Raw genomic sequence first — 19,493 nt, forward strand, 5'->3', positions numbered from 1 at the left:
CACAACCTATGATGCTTTCACAACACAGAATTATTTCAGGTTCAGTAGGAGACTGATAAGCTACATCAACAGTTTTGAGAGGTTTCCTTTTGTTCTAAAATGCTTGAGGCAGAAAGCAGGCTTAAAGCCTTCTTCCTTTAGTACCATCATCAGAAAATTCATTTCCTTATGTTCGCTGGTAATATTCTTGGTGCATACAAATGTGGAACACTAGCACCTTTGCCTTTGGTATTTCCCAGTCATTTTCACTCCTTGTGATCAGCAAAAAGCAGTCAATATGGCTGTCAGCCAAAGTACTATAACTTTGGAAGATTAACACTGATTTTCCCCAAGACGAGGCAATCATGCAGTTCATTTTCTCTTGGATATAATTTTCCATCCACTTTCTTAATGGTCCCATAGATGTAAGTATTAAGGAAAGAATTTACTTCCACTTTTTAAAACCAGACTTAGAAAGTCTTGCTATACATTTAATTCTAGCACTAAGTTTCATTTCATAGAAAAATTATACTACTGTATTTAGAATCCAAGGGAAAGAGTTGTGGTATGCAAGGACAAGGCAGTGGAGTAGAATCAGGAATATGAATAGTTTAATGCTATTCTGTATTATAGGGTTAGGTTCAAAATGCTGCCATTGCCAACCCCTTTGTCTACAGGAACTATCTGGGTTTGGGGTGGGATAACTCAGGAAAAAGCACTCTTAATTTGGCTCTTGGACAAGTACAAAAATCTTCCATGGGCAAGCCTATACGTGGTGAGAAAACTGATAGCTGCTGAACGTTTGAGGATGTGTTTTCACCAGAGAAAGCCCTTTCACCACTGCCTCTTTTCCTGAGTTAAAAACCAACTCAAAGAGCTTGTAAAAAGAAAATAACTAAAAAAACCAGTTTTATTCAATTACTGCTTCCATCTGAGGCTTCCTCAGCTTTTAGATACAGTTAAGAATAATTAGCAGGATTACAAAAATAGGTTGTCTACTCCAGGACTGGACTAAAAGTAACTAAAGCCCCATTCAAAAGCTGGCCTGGATCAAGGAATGGATTGACCAAAAACACTACACTGTATATCCTACATTTGCAAGGGAGGGTGAGGAAATTTCTTACTTTTAATGTGTTAATGTCTAAAATTTTTAATTTTTTGTTGTTGCTGGAAGACTAACTCCATTGTTAACTTCTAGCTAAAACCACAGAACAAATAAAAACTAACCAATTTGTATTCAAAATGCAGTATGTAAGCTTCTAAATTACTTAGAATTCTTCCTCAAATTGATTGATCAAGAAAAGTAACAAGTTGTTCTAGTAAGAATTAATCTGCCTACTTTCCTTTCAATATCCTTACAACTGGACTGAATTTTGTCCAAATCAGTTAGGCTGTCCACAAGTTAGCCCACTTGTGCCTCAAATGTCCATGCACCCACCATCTTGAATTGGGGTGGATGACATCATCACAAACTATGGGTTTGAAGAGTCCCTACAACTGTACCAAATTTGGTCCAAATCGGTTCCCACTTGCACCTCAGAATCAGGGTGGATGACATCATTACAAACTGAGGTGTCCCTATATGTTGCTCACTTGTGAACTGTAGCAAATTTGGTTCAAATCAGTTAGGCAGTTCACAAGTTAGCCCACTTATACCTCAAACTTTCACATATCCACCATCTTGAATTGGGGTAATACAAGATGACAAACTACACCACTGAGGCATCCTTATGTGTCCCTACAGCTGTCGCAAATTTGGTTCAAATTAGTTAGGCAGCTCACATGTTAGCCCATGTGCACCTAAAAGGTTTATGCATCCTCCATCTTTAATTGGGGTAGATTACATCATCACAAACTATGCTGTTGAGGTGTCCCTATATGTCCTTACTACTGTGCCCAGTTTGGTTCACATTGGTCCAGGCATTGAGAAGTTGATAGGGGAGGAAATACAGATGGACGGACACACGGACAGACACATGGAATGCCGGGTGATCTCATAAGCCTACTGTAAAATAAGCTAAAAAGGGAAAACAATATTTGATATTTGGTAAGATATTTAGCCTATCCTTATCTCTAGGCATTGTATTTTAAAATTTAAAAACTGCTATATTAGGCTGAAACCTTATCCATACATACCAGAGAGTAAGTACCATTGAATACAGTGGAAATTACTTCTGAGTAAGTAGGCAAATAAAAGTCAGACAACATCCTAGATTATAGGGATGTGCCATGTGCGTGCCAACACCATGTGCAGGCTGCTGAGAACAGAAAAGCAGCTGCATGCGGCCTTTTGAGCAACACAGTGCTGTGACTGGAACGGCAGTGGGGCGGTGGAAGAGCAGATAAGGACCTGCGTACTTGCGCCTTAAAGTTACTGCTTGCCCCCCACTGAAATGTGTAGGCTGTGGCAACCTGAATCATTTCGGTGCCTCTCTAATGAGGTGCCAAAAACTTTCATACATATCCCTACTAGGTAACTGAAGTAAATGAAATTCCTCTAAGATAAAGCAGTCATGAAGAATCTGATCTTTAGGAACCAAAAGGCACAACCAATACAACTGAGAGAATCAGCATAAGGTTCAACTAAGTCTTTTAACCTCTCGTCCCCTTCCTTTCTGGGCAGAATTAACTATGGGCCAGGGCTATAGGGAGGAGAGGGATGGGTGCAAATCTATACAAAAGCACCCCCCAATCTAAACAATAGATTGTCACAGTGCAATTTGTGCAGGCCAAAGGGAAGCAGGTAAGTAGGACAGAAGACCTTGAATTCCTTCCCACTGATGCAGCTATACTCAGAATGGGGAAGGGGAGAGCATGATAATTGCACTAATATCAAGATTTACAGAGTTTAAAAATCATAGTCAACAAGTTTAAGTCTGAGGCATGGAAACCTGTCAGCTAGGCTGGCAGTGAACACCGGTAAATTGTTGGGAGCTGTCAATCCGAAAAGTGAAGTGAGACCTGTCTGGAAGATGAACAACTGTGGCAATTATTAACACACCTTATAATATTGAACTATGGGAAACTGAAAAAAATCAGCAAATTAGAATTAGCCTGGTAAATAAATTAAAGTGGTGATTGGGTTAGAAGTGAACTGGCTAGAACCAATGGGAACACAACACTGAGGTCCAACAGTAGATTTCACAATCATAACCACCAATCAACTATGAGTTGGCGGGGCGGGGAGAGATGTTGAGCAGGACCAGGGACAGCAAGCAAGATAAAAGGTTTTGAGGAGGACCCTGAGAAAAACATAGAAATAAAGCAGCAAAAAGGAGCAACAGTGGAGAACTGAAATCACTTTGGGTGGCAGCAGGCCAAAGGAAAGTAAGGTTGATGGAGGGAAATGGAGCCCTAAACTACAGGAAGCTCTGCCAGACCTGAGGGAGTGGGAACATCTTTGTGAAGAAACCAGGAATTGAGAGATCCTTCACAACTTCCAGAAGAAAAGAAGCCTGTTTAAAGCTGCAGATTCAAGCCCTCACTGGTGGTTCAGTGAACAGAGCCAAAGCTGAGCTAGCCTAGAGTAGGGGGAATTGGCTGAACCAAAAGGAGAGAAGAATCCTTCTTTAAGTGACCTAAATTAGATGGCATTAGAGAGAGAAATTTGGTTAGGGACTGGCTCATCTAGCTTTCACCTCACATCCTCACTCTGAAATAGGAACTGTAACCAAGCAAAAGACACAAGCAATACTTAACAAAACACAACCTTCTGCCTTTATCAGTGTTTATTCTATTATTTCTTGTCTCTGTTTTACCCTTGCCCTTCATGCTTACTTTTCCTCACTAAGGATTCCAAGGGGGTGCTGTTATTTTTCTGTTCCTGAGGGAATAGATAGTGGTAGTGGAAAGTTAAAGGAAAAATTATCCATAATTTTTTGTGAGATTGTGGAGTGCAGTTTAGAGCATGTCAGATCCTGTTTGCTCCCTGATCCATCACAGTGCCAATGTTTTTAAATTTGCTCATTAGTTTTATTTTCATTAACAATAAGCAAAAATTTATCGTCTGGGAAGAGTATGGTCTCCTGAGGTAAGAAATACTGTGTGAACAATCTTTTGACAAGTTACTTTCTGATTTTATGAACAAGCCCTGATACTAGAACTCTGAACATCTCCAATGCCACAAAGTCAAATTTGCAACAATGAATTTTACAAACATTTTTCTAAAATGAATGAATAGTACCGTGACAGACAGCCACCTAATGGCACAGTGGGGAAGTAACTTGCCTAGGGAGTAAGAGGTTGCTGGTTCGAATCCCCGCTGGTATGTTCCCCAGCCTATGGGAAACATCTATATTGGGCAGCAGCAATATAGGAAGATGCTGAAAGGCATCATCTCATACTGTGCGGGAGATGGCAATGGTAAACCCCTCCTATAGTCAACCAAAGAAAACCACATGGCTCTGTGGTTGCCGGGAGTCGACACCAACTCGAGGGCACTACTTTACCTTTACTTTACAGTGACAGGATCTACATAGCTGAAACTGCCATTAGAAAAACAGGAAAAGAATTTTATCCAGAGTCCAGAAATAGCAGCTCCATATCAACATCTTATGATAAACTTTCTGAAGCACTCCTATATTAATTTAACACTTTTGCTTCTCTTTAATTACTTAGTTCACACCCGAGCTTTTCTAAGCAACAAGCACATCAACACATTCTTGCTCCTGACACTTGCTATGACAAAGTGAAAAATAGCAACGCTTGAAATGTGACTAACGCCAGTTCAATGGCTTACTTTAAATAAAGAACAAGCTCTTGCAAAGCCTCACGTAATTCAAGTGATATTACAAAAATTAGATATAGATATTATAAAATTCAAGCTGATATGATATGAAACTATACGTAGGGGCCTGGCCTTAGGTAAAGCTTGTGTACTTCTTACTCAAGTAATAAAACAGACTCTAAGTCCACTGCTCAAATGAAGAAACTTGATTCTGAAAGCCCAAAGAGGATTCCTTGTAAAAATTCATTTGTTCAATTTATATTCCATTTTTCAACCATCAGGTCCTCAAAGTGACTTACATAATTTTAATTACTTTCTCCTCCCATTCTCAATACCTTAGCCCTCATTATGGTATGGTTCTGCTGTAACTGATTCCTCCAGAATATAACCATCCTTCCCTGTCATTAGCAGTCAATTAAAGAAAACCCACACCATTAATCTTTTTAGCTTCAAAACATGATGTCTAACCACAGTGCTGTGTTCCACAACCTTACTCGTAAGTCTATGTAAACCACTGAAGGTGGTGCTTGCAGAGATGTTTATATCCCAGCAGGGAAAGAAGGGAGTAGCAAGGTGCTTTTCTGCTTGGGGTGCTTTCAGTTGCTAGGTGTGGAATAAAACTGCTTAGATTTTGCAAAAGCCCATAGCATTCTCCAAAACTACCACCCTGCTACCATCACAAAGAATAGGTGCACAGATTTCTGCATTAAAGGAAATCCACATCTTATAAACAGGTTATGTTCCAAAAGTTAGTTTTTTAAGTCAGATGTTCATAACTTGAAATGCATATAGTTCCCAAGAGTGATGACTTCTTTGTATGTGCAGGTTAGCATTTGTAAGTTGGGGACTTCATTATATAATGAGGCTATTCTCACGATGGGGGAAAAACTAGGCTAAGGGATTCAATGGCAGCTAGCCCACCAAAGTAGCCCTCCTCTAAAACGAGTCAGCAAAGCGAGTGCTCCGCTAACCTAGTTTTTTCGATAATGAGACGCCCAACCAGGAGCCTGCAGAAAGTAGACCCCTAACCAGGAGGCTGAAGCAAGCCTCCCAGCATCATGGGGCCCCTAGAACTCCCCGCGCATGCTAGGACTTCTGGGGACAGCCCCCAATCCCTGCCATCTCTACCGGCTCCATGATGGAGCCGGTAATTGTGTGGGAGGCTGATCTGGCCATCCAGGGAGGGCTTGATGCTCAAGTGCGACGAGAGCAGGCTTAACCCGCTCTCCCCACCAAACCGCATCCGGATCTCCACACTGCTTATGTGCAGAGTCTCAATACATTATGGAGCTTTGTTTGTAAGTATCAGTATTTATAAAGCATGTGTTTGTACCTCAGGAAGGTCTTTCTCATAATCTGTGAGTGGGCAGGAAGTGCATTTGGGGGGGGGAGGAAGGGCACCGGGGGGAGGGAGAACAGGAGCGACCTGACCTGACCCCCAGACAATCTTAGCATTTCTGTGGGTTACGCAGCTTGCATGCCCACACAAACTGTGCTGCTCTTGGCAGTGCGGTGTTCTGGAAGCCAAGGGCATGCAAACCAGCCTCCAGATATCCTTCTATCCACTGTGCAAGGAATGCAATGCATTGGGGAATTTCCCCACAAGCTGGGCACTCTAGGTTCCCAGCTCTGTGTGATCGAGCCACACATTGCCTGTCCCTGCTCTAGAATATGCATCAAGATCTTCTACAACAAAGGAATCTCTGCAAAAACATTTAGCTGGCATTTGGACTAAATTACTCATAAACGGCCCCACTGAAAATAATGTGATATATTAGTCATAAGTTACTACCATTAATTTTAATGAGACTTATTCAAGATTAACTTAGTCCTGACGACAACCAATGTTATTTATTTATCATATTTATATACCGCCTGATATGTGCATGTCTAAGTGGTGTACACAATAGAAAACATGATAAATATAAAGCAGAGTAAAAACAAAAGAATTTCACAGAATAAAAAGTTAAAACTAATTTCATGGGTTAAAAACAATTAAACAGTTTAAAATTAATTTCAGTTAAAAGCCTGAGAAAACAGGTGTGTTGAGAGCTGAAGCTGATGAAAAGTTCCCCTGGCCACTGCCTCAACCTGAGAAACCAGAGAGAGTTTTGGATCCAGGAGCACTCCTAAGCTACGTACCTGATCTTTCAAGGGAAGTGTAACCCAATCCAGAACAGGCAGATCTAAACCATCCCTTGGGTCTCAACCATAGGCGTAACTGGGGGGGCAGGCAGGGCACGTGCCCTAGGCGCCACTGGGGGGGGCACCATGCCAGTTCCTGCCACCCCCACCCCATTGCCCACCTGCCCAGCCCCAGGGCCCCTCAGCCACTTGCCTCCAGCTCCGGCTGATTGGCAAAGAGGCCTAGGATCGGCAAGGCCTGCAAACTGCAGAGCTCTTCTCTCCCCGCCTCTCAGCTGATTGGTGGGTGGGCGGGGCTTCCAGAGAGGCCTCCGAGTAGGCCTCCCTGAAGCCTGAACTCGAGTAGGCCCCAAGCAAGGAAGGAAGGGAGAAGGAAGTAGGCAGCAGACCCTCTGCCCAGACCAGACCATCCAGAACAGCTATTGCTAGGTAGGCTGTGAATTCCTTTTTGTGGTTACCCCCATATATAGGGATCTGCTTGCCATAGGGCTTTGATATGGGGGTGGGGGTAGGGCGAGACTGAGAAGTCTCTGAATATTTAATTTAAAACAGACTGGAAAATGTGCTGGCTTTAAAAACAAAAACTATCTAAAAAGCCCTATAAGTGGCTTGTTTCATGTCAGAAAATTACAAACACTTCTGGAACAAGTATATTTTATTTATTTTCATTCATTCATTCATAAATGCACTTATGTTCAAGTTGTTTTGCAATCCAGAAGGTCTGAGTGAGAACTGTGAAGCATGTGTTGTGATTTTATTTTATTTTATTTTTCTTGTGTGTGAACTGCTCCCCAATAACTTGCAGGGACTTCAGGGTAAATCTGGCCAACATGTGAATGCAGCACCTCCATTCCAGAGGAGATGTGTGTTAAAGGGCTTTAAAAGCCTGGTGTGAAAAGACTCCTGGAATCAAACTTTACTGAATTTGTTCAGAATTCTGATAAAACAAACATAGGCTCACCCTGCATGGTTGAAAGTCTCCTTTGCTAATCTGCAGCAAGGGGTCCATTTTAATAATTAGCATTGCTAGTGTGTTCTAGGCATTAAAAGTAGCACAAATATATAGTACTCAATGTATATCACTATATACTGTGAAGTGTGCATGCGTGTATTCAGTGAAATGTATTTCCAGGTAGCATACTTATTTTGAAATATCAGACTTAAATCCTTGGGGGCCTGGGGTGTGTGGAGGCCCTGGTCTTTGAGGGTCTGGGGGCCCATTTTGAAATCCTGTCTCTGGGCCCATTCCAACCTTGCTATGCCCCTGGCGGAATAGTTACATATGTATTGATCACTACACATGGGTTTCTGCACAGCACCTGCACAGAAGAAACTTCCATGCAGAAAATGTGTCTCTTGTAATTTGACCCTGAATTTTCCATCCATGACTGGGATATCTGAGAGTTAGAGTCAATAATAAAAGAACAGCACACTGCTTGTGACAGGAAGGGGCAAATTACAATGATTTCTTAATTTGGCAGGGGCTGGTTTTGGCCCTGGCAGAACTTGGCTATCTGCTCCTGTTGCAAATTCCTCTGTCTAGTGTGGCAAACTAATGTATTCTCCTCCCTCTTGGTGTCAAAGTAAGCACTAGTGTGGTGAATCCACATATACCCCATCATGAGCCAACAGTCATCATAAGACAAAGGCTGGCAGGAATCATTCACTGGTTTATAGACACACACACCCCACCACCTTCTTCTTCCCCTATTTTGCTAGTGGCTATTTGGGCAGGTGATCCTGTAGGACAAAGTCATGTTTTTAAAGAATGAGAGGAGACAGAGAAAATGACACTTGGAATCCTTGCATAACTCCTGACTGTTGTTCTAAGTCTTTTACAGAGATGGCTCATGTTTTCAGATTTTGATCAACAACCATGTCTAGGTGGTACAGTGTTCCTTTTAACAGGGATTTCCAGATATTGTTTACTACAAGTCCCATCATTCCTGCTTGGACAGTGGCACAATTTCAGTGCTTGCCCTAGGCGCCATTTTCCCTAGTTACGCCTCTGAATACCTGTCTTGTCTTTTCCATTTTGGGACACAAAACCTATTACTATGTTTAAAAGCATTTATTTTCTGGCCATGAGGACTGCAAACTTAGGCTGTTGGTGTGCAAGACATTTCTTTAAAATATATATTTATAAAGAGCCTTGTAGCCTCATGTTTCCTTTTTCCTGTCCCAGTATACTTGCACGGATGCAGCCCACAACCCACATTTGACTATGGCTGTGACACATTTCCATATTTCCGGGGGGGGTGCGGCGGGGGGGGCAATTTCAGTGCTTGCCCCGGGTGCCGTTTTCCCTAGTTACGCCTCTGGTCCCAACCCCCCACAGTCAGTACCTCCATCTTATTTGGATCCAACTTTAGTTTATTATCCCTCATTCAGCCCACTTCCACCTCCAGGCAGGGATTTAGGGAACTTATGCCAATCTTAATGAGATTGATATGGTGAAATAGATCTGTGTGTCAGCAGCATATTGATAACACCCTGCACCAAACCTCCTGACAATCTCCCCCAGCGGTTTCATGTAGATGTTAAAGAGCATTGGAGACAGTATGGAGCCTTGTGGAACTCCATACTTTAATTCTCGCTTTGCAGAGTTGCAGTCTCCAACCAACACCATCTGGAAACTACCTGAGTTAAACCACTTTGAGTTGAACCAGGAATCGAACCACTGTAAAACAGTGACACTCAATCCCACCTCACTCAGGCGATACCATGGTTGATAGTATCAAAAGCTGCTGAGAGATCCAAAAGGATAAATAGCCAATATCTCTGTCCATAGCCAATTGGAGATCACCCATCAGTCTAACCAAGGCTGTCTCAACCTCATAGCCTGCTCGAAAGTCAGTTTGAAATGGGTCTAGATAATCTGTATCATACAAAACTCCCCATCCACATCCTCTCACCTGTTCCACCACAGAGTAATCCACTGGAAGAAGCTGGGACCAAACTAGACCACTAGCCTCTCCCAACCAGGTCTCCCTAATAAATACCAGGACAGATCCTTTTGGACTGACCTGGCATTTCAGAGTAATAAGGTGAGGCTCTGTGGATTATTGGCACTGCTTTCCAAGTTCAAAGAGGTGGTAGACCTGCTGGAAGGGGAAACAGCAATTAAATTTCTGAATTCCCTTCCACTGTAACAGCCAGCTGACCTAATAGTTCCATATCTTTGTCGATTCACCACCACCACTGGAATAGCTGCCCCAGAGCCATCCCCCGCTTCCCGATCTCTGGACAACCCAAGATACAAACTGGCACAAGGCCCAACCAATTAATAAGCAACAGTAATATTGTATTCAGCAGGCGTCTTCCATTTAGGAGTCCGGAACAAAACGTTTGGCCCCAGCCTCTATCCCACCCCCGAAGGCCACCACCAAAGGCCAATCTCCTTTGGCAGCTGACTGCAGGCGGCTTGCCTACTGGCGGGCTGCACTGATGGCCGCACCCCCGGTGCTGCTTTTATAAGAGTCAAAGTGTAAAAGCCCAGCAGACATGGCTCTCATCCACTCTATCATGCAAACCCGGACGAAGTGCAAAATGTTACAGGAATGAATTAATTTTAATCTTTAATATGGTCTTAGACCAACAGCAATTAAAGTGAGCAAAACACCAAATAGCAGCCAGCCAAAGGGAGAAGTGCACAAAAGCCAGGGCCAGAGTCCCTCTCCCAGTCCAGACAGGGCAGGGGAGGGAGCCAGATGAAACAGACTGCTATGCCACACAGTGTCTCTTCCAGTCACCTTCTATTTTAAGGAGGAAAAAAATATTTATTTATTTATTTATTTATTTAGGAGGACGACCTATTATTTTAACTGCTGTTACGATAATAGGCTGTCATCCAAAATAAATCCATACATTATCTGTAAATATTAACGAGTAATTAACCATATAATTGCATGTGTATCCCTTTACAGTGACTAATTCTACATATTACCAAGAGGCAAGGCTCAGGAAATCCACTAGTCTACTTGTCTGTGTCAAGTGAAAAATGGTGCCTGATGAGTGAAAAAAAATCCTGAGTAATGTACCAATATAGCTTGACAAGTAAAACTTTTGTCTGGCTGGTGAACAGAGCCAATATTTTTTACCCCTGCTGAGAGGTTCTGATGGCTTCAGTTTCCACCTTCCTTGTTTCACCTTCAAATTCTCTACTCTGACTTCTTCTTCAGAACAGGTTTTTCCTGCTGCTCTGTTTCCCTCACAAACGGCTGCTAACTGAAATGTCGGCCCCTCTAAACTACCAAGAAATCTTCAGGATTAATCAGGTCATCTTTAGGATAAGCAAAGAGATCCATCCCTGGAGCAAGTAAATTGCTCTCTTGCTGAAATGATACCAGGCGTCCAAAAGGCAAACAAATGCTAAAATCCTAGCAACTAAACATTGTTAAGAATAAAAAATAATTGGGAACTGAGAGAAAGAAATGGAAGAAACAGATGAATCATTGCTTCATACCTTTCCTGCTTTTCATTTTTTTAAAAAGCTTTTAATCATTGGCGAACCAGCACAGAAGGGGAAAGGCCAGAATGGGCTCAAGAGGAGCTAGCAGGACTGAAACCCTTAGAGGGCTGGGAAGTGCTGGGCTCTAGGTATCTTAAGCACCCTCACTACCAATCCCCTACAATACTTGCAGCCCAACATGCCTGGAAGGAACTGGCAAGACAACTAAACTTTGACCCCTATGCCCACAAGGATATGACACTGTGGGGAAACCCGCATGTACTGACAGGCAAACAGCCAATTCTAAGAAAACATTGGGTAGAAAAAGGAATCAACCAGCTATCACAGTTAATAAATGAAGAAGATAACTACAAACCCTTCGCACTCCTACAAGAGGAGTTTCATTTGCCACCGGCAGGTGGCTGGCAGTATATGCAACTGAAACATAGCATATCTGCCCAATTCGGTCCGGACGCCCTTGTGGCCCCGGCGACTCCAGTTATACTAGGGCATGCCATTAAGATATCCTCTCTCCCAAAACTAAATAAATATCTTTATGCCTATGTGCATGGGGACTTGGACCCTGGATTAGATCTACTTAGAGATAAATGGGACCTGGAACTCACAGATAAAGTGTCACCAGAGCAATGGCAAGAGATTTTAGGTAGTGTTAAACGGAGCTCAATGGATCCTAAATTGCGCCTAATCCAACAGAAGATTATTTTCAGGGTCTCTTGGACCCCTCTACATCTTAAGCGATTGAAAATGTCCCCAAATAGCAACTGTTGGAGATGCAGCAATCCACATGCCAATTTAACGCACATGTTCTGGGCCTGTTCCATAGTGCAAGGCTTTTTGAGGGAGGTTATCACGCGAATTAACTTAGTACTGGACTCATCCCTTGCACTGACGGACCTGCATGTAGTGTTGGGGTTTATCCCATATGACTGGGGACGAAAACCCGGTTCTAAACAATGGCTATGGCGGAGGCTGCTGGTAGCCAAGAGGTTAATATTGAGACAGTGGAAAACTCCCAATCCCCCTATGTCTGAGGACTGGGTGCAGGACCAGCCTGAGCTGGCGGCACATGAAAAATGGGCCCTCTTAAAAGTAAATAAATTGGATAAATGGTCAGAAATCTGGGACAACTTCCTTGAACTATTTCTAGAAGAGAAACCCCTCTGATCCTCCCACACCTACCAGTGAGTATCCTTTCGTCTCTTCCCCCTCCCGCTGCTTTCCCCCCCCTCTTTCTGTGTCCTTCTCTTCTTTATTCTCTCTTTACCCCCCCCCCCCAGTGCTGAGGCGAGTAAGGGAGCGCTGGGCTCAGGGGTGGGGTGGGGGGACTAGGAAAGGCTTTGTAAAACACAAAATGTTTAAAAAAAAACCACCATTAATTTTTTTTTTAAAAAAAAGCTTTCAAAACACATTGCCTCCATACTAGTCTAATTTAACATGACAATGTATACAGCATTTGCAGTACTTCCATTCTATTATGCATTTAAGGTAATTAGTTTGGAAACGAAGAAAGCATATAGGATTAATAAGGAAAGAAATAGAGGTTAGATCTGTTTTAGAATCTCGTCTCTACAACAGGACCCCCGGCAAGTTCAATTTCATTGATGCAGTGTTATCACTTATAGGCTTGATATGATAAATCAAAGTTCCAGGAACTAGATGGCTTAAAAACATATCCATTATAGACCATGCACTGCTAGACTACCAAGTCCCTAAATACTTGTGTGTGTCATTATCAACAGGATAGCTATGCTGAGCAAAATACTGCCTCAGTCTTAACTGTCATGGATAAAACTCAAGTATGTGGGCTTTCCCCTCTTGCCTTGTAACTCCATCCCACTGAAAGGAGCATTCTGTCAAGAATTTTGTTTCCCCTGCAAGTTGTACATAACAAAAAAGGAGGCAGGAAAAATAAGTATCTAAAAACATAACGTGTGTGTGTACAGCTTAAAATGTTAACATGACAGATACACTAGTAAGAAGAACATTCTGCAAAAGGTCTCAAAAATGTCAAGGGACTATTCAGCTACTTCAAAAGAAAACTTATTCTATGTACAAACATTTAGTACATTATGGGCATGATTCTTCCCTATGCATGGAAGAATCCCCAAAAGACTTTCTCTCCTCCCCCAACTCCCACTTTGGTGTGCATGCACAGATAAGCGAGCACTATGACAGAGCTATCTGAGGAACTGGAGGTCTATGTGCATCTCCAATATCCTATGCGTGGAATATCCAATATCCAATATCCAATATCCTATCCTATCCTATCCTCCAATATCCTATGCATGGAAGAATCCCCAAAAGACTTTCTCTCCTCCCCCAACTCCCACTTTGGTGTGCATGCACAGATAAGCGAACACTATCACAGAGCTATCTGAGGAACTGGAGGTCTATGTGCATCTCCAATATCCTGATCAAGCCCTTCTCTTCCACTTGGTCAAGCTATGCATGTGTCTTGACCAAGCAGAGGAGTCAGCTTGAAGGAGACATGCACTTTCCATTCCCTAGACAACTCTGTTATATTACCTGCATGTCTGCCGGAGCTAGACAAAAGGGAAGACTCGGTGGAGCCCGATGGAGAGCCATATACAGGCACCGTGCCCACACAGGGAAGGATTGTACAAAATAATTGTATCTTATAAACACTGCATGGCAAATGTTTACCTGTCTACAAATATTAATCATGTTAAAAGCCATTGTAATTTGGGCTTTGACTCATTCATCAATAGAAATAACACACTAGGGGACAGAAATCTAAACAAGTATTGCACTATAAATTACAATGAACATTGAGCTTATTTTCAGTATTAGTATTAGACAGATTGAAGCAATGTTTCTACATGGGTTAAAACACACGCGGTTCAAACTGTTCTCAAACTGCATGACTGCTAGACAGATGCTGATGCAATAACATCAGACCCTATATTTTTCTGACAGTTTCAAACCAAATGAAAGCAGGGTATACACTCCCCACACCCCAAAGCAGTGGGAGTGAAAGGAAAAAGAAAATCTAGTGTGTGATTAATAGTGTTACATTATATGATTCTTAAACAGAATTTCTGAAATGGACTTTTTGTATGCATCTTTAGCTATGATGGACACAAAATGGCTGGCTTCAAACATAATACTAAACTACAATTAAATAACAGTTTAGCACTATTTGCATTCAGCCTTGCGCTCATATCTTTCCTCTCCCCTTTGCTCACAAGCAGAAGAAATTTTATGCTACTCTTCACAGTTAAAACAAATTGAGATTTGAGGTTACATCTTAACTCAGTACATCTTACTTTGTTCTAACTATAGCTTGTGGACAAGCCAGGATATCAAATTAGGATCTGACTTGTCTTTGATATCCTGGTTTGTTCACAGACTGTGAGGCTGTTCTCATGCACAGACAAAAACAGGCTAACAAAGCCAAGCCTGGTCCTGCCAGCACGTGGGAGCCGCTGGGATCAGGCCTGATTCCAGCAGCGCCTCAGTGGCAAACCCACCAAGACAACCACCCTCGTAAACGAGGTTAAGAGAGCAAGCGCTCTTTACCCCATTTTTGTAATCGTCTGCCAGGCCCGACTGCTTGCAGCCGGGACTGGCAGACTGTGGGGTTCCTGGCCAGCTTCAGGGAGGGGGGTATCCCCATAATGCATTGCACACTCGTGCAGTGCATTATGGAGGTTTGGGGGTGGGGCAACGCCTCCCAGCACCCTAATCTCCATGCTACTTGAGGAGGCAGCTGCACATTTGGGCGATTCTCTACGAGGATCATTTGTGGGGAGGTTACACTTTTTAAGTCTTCCTCCCTGCTGACCCTGTAGTCCTTTCTCACCAGTTGTGACAAAAGGCTCTGTGCTTAGAACTAACTGTGATCTGCCAGGTTCATTTAAAATCATAAATCCTTTCTTTTAAGCCAGGAACAGAAGTACAAATTTCAGAAGCTCCTCTCACACATATAGGGGTTGGATAAGTGTGCAAGCCCAATTATTGTGCTACTAACTGTAAACCATGGCTTAATAGTGGCTTTGTGTTTAGAAGCCGGCATGGTGTAGTGGTTAGAGTGCTGGACTAGGACCGGGGAGACCCGAGTTCATATCCCCATTCAGCCATGACATTTGCTGGGTGACTCTGGGCCAGTCACTTCTCTCTCAGCCTAACATACTTCACAGGGTTGTTGTGAGGAGAAACTCAAGTATGTAGTACAGTGCTCTGGGCTCCTTGGAGGAAGAGTGAGATGTAAATGTAAAAATAAATAAATTAAATAAATAAAAACACAAAGCCATCATGTTTAGAAGAAAAGTGCTAGGGTAATACTCTGGAAGAATCCCAAACAATGACCTAAATCATTGATCTCTCTCTTTTCAGTTCATTACAATGCCTGAAAGTTATTTTTATATGAAATAGCAAGCAAACACAGTAAACACTGCCTTATACCGAGTCAGATCATTGATTCATCTAGCTCTGTACTGTCTACTCCAACTGGCAGTGGCTTTCCATCTTTACACACACACACACACACACACACACACACACACACACAAATCTAGGATCAAAACCATGCTTGCTCAGTGTCCATATCCCTTCCCCAATGTTATGGGCACCCATTACGCTCACAACTGCAAAAGCAAGTAGGAAGACATATGCGTAATGGCCAGGATTGTCCAAGGTTGCAGCTCATGCAAGTGTCAGCTGACATGCTTATGGCACCTCTGCCTTCGGACAAAATGGTTCGTAACTGTGAGCAGGCCAGCTGGACTTCCCCCCCTGCTTTTGAAGCAGCAAGCATGAGCACAGCTTTTGCTCATAATGTATGAAGAGGGCTCATGTATCCTATGCACATATGAAGGTAGTTTACATATCCTGACAGTTCTTAAAAGATACTAACCTATCTGGAAGAATTAGTCTGGTGCTAGGGAACCTTCTCCTTCTGCAGCCCCTGGGCAATCCCCACCAGGCAGTAGTCTGTCCAGAAGCTGGCTCACCTTTAGCCAAATTAATAGCAGCAACATGCATAAATTTAGAACCTTTGGTCTGGACAGTGGAATGCTGACACAAAATATCTGGATAGGACAAACAGGGTTAAATATCAGGGCTTAAAACAAAGTTTCAATGAAGAAAAGGAAGATGCAATTACAGCTTGTAAAGACTTCATTATTAAACATTAATTAGAGAGAATAAGAGCTCCACTGGGCTATCCCAATGGAGGAAGAACGAGTGCAAAGCAAGAGGAAGAGACTGTGACCCCAAGAGCTGTGGTGTCATTGAGGCACTTTTAGGAACAAAAGCAAAGAGAAGAGATGGGGAGCACTCAGATTATCTGTCCTTAGTTTGCTGAGATGGAAAATTCTTAAAAAGAGGGGTAAATTAAAAATGGGTATCTGAAATTTCCAGGCTTCTGCCTAGGGCTATCCATTAGCCTTCCAGAACCTTCTGGACCCTCCCCTCTAATATGCCCCCCCACTTTTAACTTTTTATTTATTTATTTTAAGATTGTGAGCCCTTTCAGGACAAGATTATTAATTCTAAAGAATGCTGTAAGTCACTCTGAGCCTTTTGGGAAGAGCAGGATATAAATTTAACAAATGAATTAAAGAATAAATAAGTCTTCTGCAAGACAAATGCAGCTTCCATGGACACAAAATTGGCATCCATTCCAGGAGTTCCAAATGAAATGCATCAACAAGTTTGCTCTTGAAATCACAGAGCCCAAAAATCCAGGGGGAGTTATAGTGAAAACAGCAAAAGAGAGGGGTGGCTATGTTATAAACAAAACAAAACAAAACAGAGAAGTCTAAAAAGCATTTTCTTGAGACACAACAAGGGGCACATGTATTTCCAGGAGCTTTCTCAGACAGCAGGCATTACCATGTATTTTCTGCAAGGTTTTTTCCCCTGACTAAATTCAGAGAACCATGGTTGCATTGAGGTTTGTGTGATTTTTTTTAAAAATGTATTTCTTTCTTGTAGTCACTCCAGGAACACACACACACACACACACACACACACACAAACACACACACACTTCCCCCCACCCCGATTTTCTGTTTACAGGACTTCAAATATTGATTTTAAATAGCAATATTTTTCAAGACTTATACCCCATTACAACAGGAAATTAATGAGAGGGTCATATCTCAGACATAATAATACATTTTTTTTGTTGCTGCAAGGAAATGAAAGAGCAATGACAATGGCTATGAGAATAAAGTGATATTTCTCTGCAAAATCTTGATTGGATCCTAAACACAACACCAAAAACAAAAGGACCATCTACAAGGTGGGAGACTGCAAATAGAACACTTGGGAGCACACAACAGCTAAAGACAAAATGTCCTGGACAATTATACAGAGGACTTTATCCAAGAGTGCATTGGCAGAAACTGTTCCTTTTAATCATGATGATAAATGTATTGCTTTATATGGTCAACCACCGCCAAATAAACATTTCTTGAGCATATTGGTAGCAATCAGCCAGTGACAAAAGTCTAGTGGAAATCAATTACATCCTATAATGCAAATCCCTGAATAAATTGTTTAAGCCAGTTGATGTTAGATTTTACAAACATTGCATATGGAGAAGTCACGTGCAGATAAAGCAGAGTATTAACTGACATTACTTTAACAGAGAGGAAAATCAAGAATAACTTTTTCCGCTATATAATACTAAGCTGTAGTTAATCTAGTGGCAACAGAGTGGGTAGTAAAGTAGCATGACAAGATGTGCCATTAAAAGTTAGATATAAGGGCATTCAATCATGTGGAAAAGTACAAAAAATAAATGGCTTGATGGAAATCTGTTGTACTGAACAGAAACTTAAATGATCACTAATTGGGTGGACATGGTACTGAGCATTTCAAAAGTTCACAATACACAAAATCTGTACCTTGAAATCATTAAGTGGCATTCAACTGTTTCCACATTTCTTGCAGCTTTCTATCTATCTATCTATCATTTTTTGTACTGCCTGAAATATAAATCTCTAGGTGGTATACAAATTTTAATATGAAAAATCACAAGTTAAAATACATAAAACACCGTAAAAACATATAAAACAAACTATTAAAATTCAAATTAAAAATTTATGGGAACAGGAAAGTCTTGAAGGTTTTCCTGAAAACAAACAGAGAGGGAGCATATTCCAAAGCCCTGGGGCAGTCACAGAGAAAGCCCGGACCTGATTCACCACCAGACAAACTGGTGGAACCGTAACCGGACTTCTCCAGAAGATCATAAAAGGCAGGAGAGTTCATGACAAAGGAGGCGCTCTCTTAAATAGCCTTGACCCAAGACATTAAGGGATTTATAGGTAATAACCAGCACTTTGTATTTCACCCAGAAACATACCGGCAACCAGTGCAATTCTTTCAAAACCAGTGTTAAATGGTTCCTTCGTTTTGTCCCAGAGACCAATCTGGCTGCCACATTCTGTACCAATTGTAGTTTCCCGACTATGTACAAAGGCAGCCCCACATAGAGCGCATTACAGTAGTCAAGCCTGGAGGTTACCAGCATATGTACCACTGTTCTAAGGCCATTCACCTCTAGGAATGGACATAGCTGATGCAGTCCTGGCCACTGCCTCAGTATTCCACACTAAATATTCACGGCCTTTATATTCCACACTAAATACTTATTTAGTACCAGTGTTCAGATGCTGTGTGTTTAAAATGTGTTGCATTCCATTTTAAAGATATACATGTTGTTTGCCACTGGAATTTTCATGAACAATTATTAAGATGGAGAAAACCATCATTTATTTTATTTCAAGTAAAGTAAATGAGGGTTTCCAAATCACACCTGAAAATGAATTGAAAGACTGGCATTCATAGTAGAGGAAAAGGTTTCAGTTGTCATTGAATGATATGTTTTTATTAAGTGTCCAGGGGCGTAACAAGGTTGGAATGGGCCCAGAGACTAGATTTTAAAATCCCCCCCCCCCCCGCTCACTGAAGCTCAGTTCATGAAGTAAAGAAATTGTAAATTGTGGACAATGCAAGTCATTTAATGGTACTAGAGAAAGACAAGCTGTTCTGGTAGCTCCAGGTCTTAACACTCACCTCAGTTTCGGAAGATGAATATAACTGATGGAAACCCGGGCAGGTGCATGGCTGGGGGAGTCAGTCATGTGACTTGCCTCTGGGGGCCCTCAAAGGCAGGGGCCTCCAGACAACTGTCTCCCC

At 42.1% G+C, this 19,493-nt stretch overlaps 2 protein-coding genes across 7 annotated transcripts in view; one reads left to right on the forward strand and one right to left on the reverse strand.

Moving 5' to 3' along the window:
- DOCK1 (dedicator of cytokinesis 1) overlaps positions 1-19,493 on the reverse strand; it is a 645,511-nt gene that overhangs the window by 241,098 nt on the left and 384,920 nt on the right. The window lies entirely within an intron of this gene.
- INSYN2A (inhibitory synaptic factor 2A) overlaps positions 7,148-19,493 on the forward strand; it is a 182,889-nt gene continuing 170,543 nt past the window's right edge. The window contains exon 1 of the mRNA XM_053305334.1: positions 7,148-7,279. The gene's annotated coding sequence lies outside the window, so the exon portion shown is untranslated. The remainder of the gene's footprint in view (positions 7,280-19,493) is intronic.

This window comes from Hemicordylus capensis, chromosome 3 (genome assembly GCF_027244095.1).
Source record: "Hemicordylus capensis ecotype Gifberg chromosome 3, rHemCap1.1.pri, whole genome shotgun sequence".
In the NCBI taxonomy this organism is placed as follows: Eukaryota; Metazoa; Chordata; class Lepidosauria; order Squamata; family Cordylidae; genus Hemicordylus; species Hemicordylus capensis.